Source organism: Chinchilla lanigera, unplaced genomic scaffold (genome assembly GCF_000276665.1).
Source record: "Chinchilla lanigera isolate Chin_1 unplaced genomic scaffold, ChiLan1.0 scaffold00105, whole genome shotgun sequence".
Taxonomy (NCBI): Eukaryota; Metazoa; Chordata; class Mammalia; order Rodentia; family Chinchillidae; genus Chinchilla; species Chinchilla lanigera.
In genome coordinates this window covers 3,771,024-3,780,218 of record NW_004955506.1, presented here as the reverse complement: position 1 = coordinate 3,780,218, position 9,195 = coordinate 3,771,024, and the positions used below count along the sequence as shown (strand labels likewise).

General features: G+C 50.3%; 1 protein-coding gene and 1 long non-coding RNA gene across 2 annotated transcripts in view; one reads left to right on the top strand and one right to left on the bottom strand.

Moving 5' to 3' along the window:
• The window catches only part of Timp2 (TIMP metallopeptidase inhibitor 2), a 43,784-nt gene that overhangs the window by 32,678 nt on the left and 1,911 nt on the right, over nt 1–9,195 (bottom strand). The gene's annotated exons all lie outside the window — the stretch shown is intronic.
• LOC102004093 lies at nt 15–1,289 on the top strand. Its single transcript, XR_264347.1, has 2 exons — nt 15–178; nt 916–1,289. It is a non-coding gene; the product is annotated as an uncharacterized LOC102004093 (long non-coding RNA).

Here is a 9,195-nt window from a genome sequence, read left to right as displayed (position 1 = left end):
GGGGTGAGGTCAGGGCCAGTGCCAAGCCGGCCAGAGGGTGAGCGTGCAGGTCAGAAGACCCACCACAGAGATTTGGCTCCTACTGCCGGATGCTGAGCAGGGGCATTTTGAAGATGCCCACTTAAAGTCATGTCTGGGGTGGGGTGCTGTAGGATATGGAAATCTTCACAGCCACCAGGTAAAGGGTACCTTTCTTCCCTCCAGCCTGGTAGCATCATAACCTCCTCAGCTCCCCCAAGGAAGTCAATAATGCTGCTAGGCTAGGGAAGGGACATTAAGGGGCGCATACCAAGGTCAGAGCTCCTGACACTGCATCCCACTCCTTCTCCTGTAGGGAGAGCATTTGCCTGTCTAGGGCAGAGGGGAAATGTCTTTCTACTTTCAATAGCATTGGGAAGCTGCACTGAGCTGACATTTTCACTATGTCGTTCAGGCTGGCCTGGACTCACTATGTAGCCCAGGCTGGCCTTGAACTCATGGCAATACTCCTGTCTCAGCCTCCTGAGAGCTGAAGCTGACACTGTACTGAAAGCTGGGAGTGAGGGTATCCTGGCCTCATCCCCATTTTCCCCCACCTACGTACTCAAGATGACAACCTAGACATGCTCAACCTTGCTTCACGAATCTAGCCTTGGAGAAGTTTAGTTTAAGAAACATGGTCCCAAGAAGGCAAAGCAACTCATCCTTGGGGTTCCATTCTTGCATGGAAAAGTGAGCAGCAGGGATGCGGCAAGGGTGTGGGCATTTTGGGAGAGCAGAACCTAGAACCAAAGGCTTTATGTGGGCAGGTTGGGCCAGGGCATGGGGGGCGTTTCTCCTCATAGGAAAATTCTCTACCCAAGCTCTTACCTACTCCAGTTTTTGTCACTCTTCTCAGCCTTTGGGGTGACTAATTTCCTCTGTCAACCTGACTAGGCTATGGGGTGTCCAGACAGCTGATCAACACAATTTCTGGTGTGCCTGTGAGTGTGTCTCTGGAAGATGTGAGCATTCAAATCTAGACTACCTGATCTAGATTCCCCCACCACAGTAGGGAAAGCCTTCACTCAACTTTTTGAGGGTCCAGACAGAACAGAAAGGCAGAAGAAAGGAAACTCTTCTCTGCTGAAGCAGGGATGTCCATCTACTGCCCCCAGACATCACAGCTCCTGGTTCTAGGGGCACTGGACACAGACTGAGTCATACTACCAGCTCCTCCAGGTCTGAGCTTGCAGACAGCAGACTGCAGGATTTGTCAGCCTCCATAACTGAGTGAGCCAATTTCCATAATAAATCCCATCTTCTGTGTCTCTCGCTATATCCTATTGGTTCTGTTCGCCAGAGAATCATGATGAATACGGCCCTAGAGACAGTCTTAGGTCGCTTCCTTCTCTCAGAAAATAATAATATGCTCGCAAAAAAGGAAGCCCGATTCCTCTTAGATATCTGAACTTTTTACATTTCAATTAAAAATCAACACCGTTTGTCACCTGCAGAGCATGCCATGCTGTGATTCACTTAGTCACTCCCCTGCTGCTGTATGTCTAACATTTCCTTAAGTAAAGGGGGAAAGGGATAAATAACTTTGTAACCAAATGCTTAGAGGTGCCCTTAATTGTCTCCTTCAGAAAAATTCCTAGAGACCAGGTTCCCTGGTCAAAAGGAAAGTTTGTTTTTATGCCCTTTGCTGTTGCTGCCAAAACACCCAGAGGAGCCTCACAACGGCTCGCCTTATGACAGAATGCATGGGCCGTCCAGCCTCTTCAAGGACAAGCAGCCTCTGGCCAAGGGAACAGAGCACAGATCTGAAGCTGTGAACCCCGATCCTGTTCACAGCCTTGAGCCAACATCAGTCTCCTTGGATTCCTGGTGATGCCACTCCACTGGCGACCTTGGGCAAGTCACAGACCTTCCCCATCCAAACAGGATAGAACTGCATCCCTCCTTCACAGAGTACAGGACAAAATAAGGACAGAGATGTGAAAGGCCTTTTGTATGGAAAGGCTCTTGCTGACCACATATATATCTACATGCCTGGCTATCTTACTCTTGCCTTTAAGAACTGGCACACAGAATGCAAAGGCCACCTCCCTGTTTATTCCTTTGTCCTTGTCAGGGAGCCCACAGGTCCAAGGGGACAAGACATCACAGCTGAGAGTCAAGACCTGTGATGCTCATCATACCTCCGTGCTAGGCACTTGGCTTCCACCTCGGAAGGGCCAGGCTGGCCTTCTGCTCCCAGCGATGTCTGGGGATCGAAGATTTACTGCTAAGAGGGCTACCGAGGAAAGTACACCCACCCCCAGAAAATGCAGGACAGGAAGCCAGGACAGGGCTGCGTGTGAGCAAGCCCACTAAGCCTCTGGCCCCCAAAATTAGGTAGCCCCTGTGCTGCCAAAACCCTCCAGCTACAGTGTCAACACAGTCCTTCTGCACACAACCACCCTAGGGATCTGAAGCCCCCGACGGACCCTACCGCCCGTCCTTCCTCCTGACAGGGCATCAAGCACTTCATCATTGATCCCCTGTCACCTTGCAGCTTATTGCCCATGACTGAAGCCACACTGCACCTGCAGGATGGATGATGAGGTCTTCCTAGTGTTGTGGGCCCCAGCTCTCCTCCCTTAGTATCCCTGTAGGCTCCGATTTCTTCGAGTCTGTGCAAGCCCTTTGGACACAGAGCATGGCCTTAGCATCTCTTTGAGTCTCCACACCTGTGGCCCTCCTTGCTTTCTTCTCAATCCTCCTCTTGTCTCCCATCCCCTCCCATGGCAAGGACCCTGGCAAGGACACGAGACCTGAATGGGGTCACACAAATCAGCACAAGGCCATCCGGGGAGGCAAAAGAACAGTCCATCAAAGGACAGGGTTCCTCTTGGTGCTAGGCCCTGTGTGGTGATTGGTTAGGAACCATGTTGCCCTCCTTGGAGCTCCTGGGTTGAACCCATCAGGCTCCCTGCACTGTAGGTCTGGTGGGGGAGGAGGGGCTGCAGACCCAGCCTGGGGGAAGACAGCATCCAGGCTGGGCTCAGGGGAAATAGACCATCCGCAGTGGGCAAAGGGACATAAATTTCCTCCCCAGGCTGCGTGCCTTTCTCCCTAAAGAGCTCCTGGACAGTGGCTACCTGTGAGGGAGCTTCACTCAGTGTCTCAAGGTCGCGGAAACTGTGAAGAATCTCAAGTGTGAAGAATCTTTACATGCTGACTCATTTATGAAAAATTTACTCTGGGCACAACTCTGAGAAATTAACCCTGCTTTTGCAGAAAGGGAAACTGAGACTTAGGCTCACAGAAGGGGCTTAGAACCAGCCCCACCTGGCTCCAAAACCCAGGTCATTTCTCCCAATAACTTTCCCTTTGTCTTTTTCCTCTAAAATGTCCTGTTCCCTTAGTTAAAAACCAGCTGTTGAAGAGGGTCCTAGCCAAGGTCTCTGTAGAGGGGCCTGGCAAAGCCTGTCCCACCCCATTTGCTTTGCTGAGTATATGGAAGGTGTTCCAACCCAACAGGGTGCCAGGAAATGTCATCCAGTCTTCTCAGACTACAGATTAGAGAGCAAATAAAGCTCAACACAAGCCAGATGTTGCCCCAGAAACTATACTCATGAGGCCTCTGGGGCTCTTTCCCTGTGGAACATTTCAAGATAGAAAGTCAGGCCTTTGCCTGGAAATCTGCATTCACTCACAGGCTCAAGAGCTGAGGACAGGTGGCTGAGTCCCTGGCAACTTCAGGATCAGCCTGGAGGGTGAACTGTACATCTCATCTCTTCCTGTCACCTGCTTGCTTCTGCAGAGTATGGAGCAGGTAGCCAGGTGACAAATACACCAGCCACATCCTGCCACAGGCCACAGAGCTCAGGAGGAAGTTTTTTTGTAAAAGGTCAGCTAGTTAACGATTTTGGCTGTGAGGGTGACGCAACCTCTCTGACACTTTCCTCCCATTGCTGTGTTACAAAAGCAGCCAGGCAAGATGTGTTTCCAGCGGGTGTGGCTGCCTTCCAACAAAACTTTATTTACTACAACAGGTGACTGCCCTACAGTGGGTGTGGTCTGCCAACCTCTGAAAGAAGCCAACAAAGTTTCAGGGGCTGATGGCCTTCGTGGGACACAGGCACACGAAGCTGGTCCAGCATACAGTGCAAAGTGCCCAGCCCAGCCCCTCAGCACCCCTGGGAAAACTCCTGCGTTTACCCAAGGAAGTGTATCTGACAATCCCACATCCACTGTGGGTGCTGTAAGTCAGACCTGGGTGACGGATGCACGAGTTTTAGTCTGTGACAGAGTAAAAACCACACTTTAACTGGATGACCTATTGTTGTGAATTACATCTCAATAATGCTGATAAAAGACAGTCCAGGACAGAGAAATAACAATCCTTCCTGGAGCAACAATCCTCCCTGGTGTTTTATCTGTGCCCCCAGAACCCAAGGGAATGTCAGTTAAAGCCCCTACCCTAGCGTGTGTGTGGGGGGTGTTCTTCCTGAGTTGACCCCTCACCCTCTCTCCATCCTAAAAAACCCTCCTCCAATCTCTACTTGCCTCCCAAATGTTTTCTTTTTTTGATACTACACTTGAATCCAGGGCCTTGCACATGCTAGGCAAGCACTCTGCCACTGAGCTACATTTACTTTATTCCCCAACAATTTTACTGTTATTCCGGCCTAGAACTTGTGATCCTCCTGCCTCAGCCTCTAGAACAGCTGGAATTACAGGTGTGCACTATCACGCCCACACATAAATCCCTTTTGCTGGGAGTGGGTGCTAAGAATAAACTGGAGGCCTTGCACTTGCTCTACCACTGAGCCACGCCACAGCCTTCCAAATGCCTTTAACCTAAAATAATGATACAGCTCATTCATATTAATCAAAGGAAATTTAGAAAATAATGTAAAGTAAAAAAAAATATTTTTTCAAATGACCCTTGATTTTATCCAGTCCAGATTTTTTTTTCTGTAGTGGGGATTGAAACCAGGGTCTTCACAGTGAGTTATACCCCAGCCCTTTCTTATAATTTTTTAGAGGTTTGAGACAGGGTCTTGCAAAGTTGTCCAGGGTGGGCTCAAACTTTCTGTTCTTGTACCTCAGCCTCCTACAGTGCTGGGATTACAGGTATGCATCACCATGCCTTTTATACACCCTAGAATTTTGATGGATGTCCTTCTGGATTATTTTCCTATGCGTGCATTTAAATATGCTTTTATTTTTTTAAAGTGGGATACTGAGGTAGTAAAACTACATGAAGAAAAGCCAGGAAACCATCAGCATAAAACTACCCGGGTCAGTGGATCCCTGAGTGGACAAGGCAGGGCTAGGACTGGCCGCTTCCCTGAGGTTTTAGGGTAACAGCCTCTTGGTCTAGATGTTGGGTTGCTACTCTTGTCACAATGGACACTTGAGCACTGTGACTTTCTAAAAATGTATGCTACAAGTTTGGCAATGTTTACAGTGAGATCCATGCAGACTGTCCCCCAGGTCCATATACCCTAGACATGTTGCAGGTCATACACAGGAACCTGCAAAGCTATTGTACGTGATTGCTTGCATTTTGCTGTAAGGACAGAACTTAATTTAGTCATCTCTAATGGATCAGCAGGCAAATCTCATATACAAGGCTAGCACTCTGCAGTTTCCCCCTCCTTCATCATTGCCACAGTACCATGGCCTCTGTACTTCTTGTTCAGACCCCAAGCAGAAAAACAAGAACTTGGCCAAGGATTCTCAATACCTAGATATTCATTAAAAGTTCTATTTAAGTGCAACCCTCCATATGTCTTCTTTTAGCATCAAACATGTTTTGGGTAGCCCTGGGTGGAGACCACTGCTCTGTGCAAACACTGGCAGGCAGAAGTACCCGGTAAGGTTTTAAAATTCCAGTGCCCACACCCACCCCAGGTCCAGAGGCTCTGAACCCAGATGCCTGCCTCTTTCCAACTCCCCTGGAGCTTCTCACTGCCATTCTAATGCCTGTGCACCCTCAGTGGCTTGCCTGGGGCCCTGGGAATGGAAGGCAGACTCCATGTGGCCAGCTGGCTCAGGATTCATTCCCAGTGGGACCTGGCCCCCAGCCTTCCTCTTTGGCCTGCTCTGTACCCAGAGCTCTCCTGCCTGTGCCCAGGCAGTCAGGCCCCCTGCTGAGGACCACAGGATACACTTTGGAGATGCCTGAGCCTATCCCTAGTTTGGGTGCCTCATGCTTCCTGACCTTGACTTTTCAGCTCTGCTCTTCTCTCTTGAGGACTATGCTGGCCACAGGAGCACTTGTCCCAGGATTGTGAGTTTGTGCATGTGTGTGTGCATGCACTCACTGGATGGATGCTTTTTCTCTTTCCTGCTAGTTTCCCCATCCTTCCAGCCTCCTGGAAGTACATCTCTTGGTTGTTTTCAAACCCAAGACCAGCCCCCCATGCATGGTATCAGTGATCCCTGCAAAGACCAGGTTGGCTGCATGCAATGCCCCGCAAGCCTGAGTGTTGTCTACACCCATTCTCTATGCACTCAAATGTCACCAAAGGTTTTGGACTGCCTAGCCTGCGCCATGGAGATCTACCTGGAAACTCCGCTGAGATTGCAGGGAACCAGCCCACCTGCAGACCCTGGACCACAAGCAGCACTGTGTGACTAGCTATGCCACCAGAGGGGTATAAATTCCAGATCCCCAAGCAGGTCCCAGGTTGGCACTGTCCTCTGGACACGGGCAGGGATGAGCTCCGGTGTGGGCGAGCTCCCCTGCAGCACCTGCTATGCTCCATGACTTGCATACACCTCTTGTAGACTTCCTTTTCTGCTCTAATCTTGGGAGCTGCCATGACCCAGGTTCCAGTCAGTCCCCTGGAGAAGTCTTTCCAGGGACATTGTCCAAAACCAAGTCAAGGACTCCCAGTCTCCACACCATTCTGCTCTACCCATCCTGCAAGCACATTTCAAGCTATAGGTTCAATTCGGAATTTTGCTTCTTTGGAGAGTTTACCGGTGTTAATCACCTGCCTGAACCACAATGAGTATAACTTCCCTTACACCCTACGCTGGACAGAGGACAGCAAAGGTCTGCATGTGTCTGCTCCCTGATGCACGCTTTTAAACCACCTCCAAGTGCCCCACACTGTTTGGTTTTCCTCTCCCCAGGGCAGAGATAATAGCCTACCTCTGCGTTTTATTCCCTGGGGCAGAGCCGACTACCCTGTAACTGCTCCTGAAGCAGACAAGGTGGATAAGAACATCAGGATGCACAAACCCTATGACCCTGAACATGCAGTCACCTGCAGAAGGAGTTGCCAACAGCATCTGCACAGAGCAGCTCCACCTTCAGAAGGCCCGGCTCCACTCTCTGGGTGTAATGCTGGCGCACTTTTCACACATGCTGGAGCAGACAAAATTCTAAGTGTGCTAGGCTGGTCCTTATCACTGTGCACACAGGGTCCACCAGGCCCCAAAGGAACTGAGAACACTGTAGGGCTCAGCACATGGGACCTAGCAGATGGCTCACTGGGCCTTGACTGTGGGCCCCTTTCCATCTAGGTTGGACACCACCAGCAGGTTTGCAGAAAGCAATTTCTAGAGATGGGAATAGCCATAAAGGTAGCACAGTGCAGGAGCAATGTGGCCTTGGGCATTGTCACCCAAGCCACAGAAGAGACTTTAGCCTGTGGGTCCAGGAGCTCCTGGATTTATCCTTGATTCCAAAAACCAGCCGAAACAGCCTGGGTCTGCTAAGTAGCTCAGCTGGCTCAGTAACTCAGGCTCCACCCATGGTACTGCCTGAGTGGTGAGCCTGGAGCTGGTTTCCAGCCAGATGACTGTCACTGCACAGGCTTGCGGTAGGTGGCGAAGGATTCCATTAGGTAAGAAGGAATTGGGCCAGCAGCCCATCTGAGCAGTGCTGTTACCAAGAAGTGGAATACCTCTTGCTTGCCTTGACCTTCCTGGAAAGGACACGGATCTGGGACCTTCTAAGAGCATGCCAGATGATCTCGTACCTTCCATCCTGAATGTTACAATCTCACAGTGAATTCTCTCTGTTGATCATAGTTCCAATCCCCCCACTGCTAAGGGACACCTCCCAGAAATCCTTCCATGGGCAAAAAAATCTGTTTCTTAGACCAAGAGCTTTGTGCAGACCCTAAGCCAGTTAGCAGTGCCATATCCAGCCATGACTACGTGGAGCCAGCATACCACAGGAAAAGGCAGCCTCTGTTAATCCCCCAAGTGCATCCTTTCCAACACCCCTGCTTCATAGTCCCAGCTACATAAAGTCTCCCAGGGGCTTTTAAAACTACAAAAGCCAAGATCCGAGCACACTCTGTATCTGCACAGGGACCCAAAACACAGTAACTTTTTAGAAGCTCCCACCCCACCCCCTGAGCAATTCCATTCTCAGCAGAATGGGGAACTGCACTGAGTAAGACACAAACCTGCACCTCTAAAAGGTGAACGGGACACTGAACAGGCAGCCACTGCAGTCATGGGGCATGGTGGCGGGGGCTTTATCTCAGCTCCCTGTGTGTGTGGCGGGGTAGGGATCCAAGCACAGGAAGGATGACAGGGAACAAGACAGGGGAGCCTTGGTGTACTGGGCTCAAAGTGCCCCTCCCCCCAAATTCATGTCCAGCCAGAACCTGTAAATATAACCAAACCTTATTTGGAAACAGGGTCTTTGCTGATGAAATCAAGTCGAGATGAGCTCATACTGGATGGAGGGGGTGGCTAAGCCCAATGGCTGGTGTCCTTAAAAGAAGGAGGTTTGGACTGAGACACACACATGGAGTAGAGGTCCATGTGTAGATGGACACAGAGCAGAAAGGGTTGCATCTGTAGCCCAAGGAACACTAAGGACAGCCAGGAGCCACCCAAAGCTGGGAGAAAGGCCTGGAACAGATTCTCTCTCAGTGCCTCCAGAAGGAACCAGCCCTGCTGACATCTGGACTTCACTCTGCTGGCCTCCCGAACTGCAAGACAATAAATTCCCCTCACTTTGAGCCACCCGGTTATGGTCATTTGTCACAGCAGCCAAAGGAGACAGGAGAACCAGACTTTGCAGTGCAGCTCTGGCCTGAGAGTAGGCTCCTGCACCGGGACAGGGTTAAAAGTTTTGGCTTTGTGATGATTTTGATGCAATGATTTGGACACCAATGCCAGGAAATCCACAGAGGAGAGTAATGTGCAAGGGAAAAGAAAGGCTGGAGGCATCTGCAAGAACTCCTCAACTCGCAGCAAGCCTTGCTC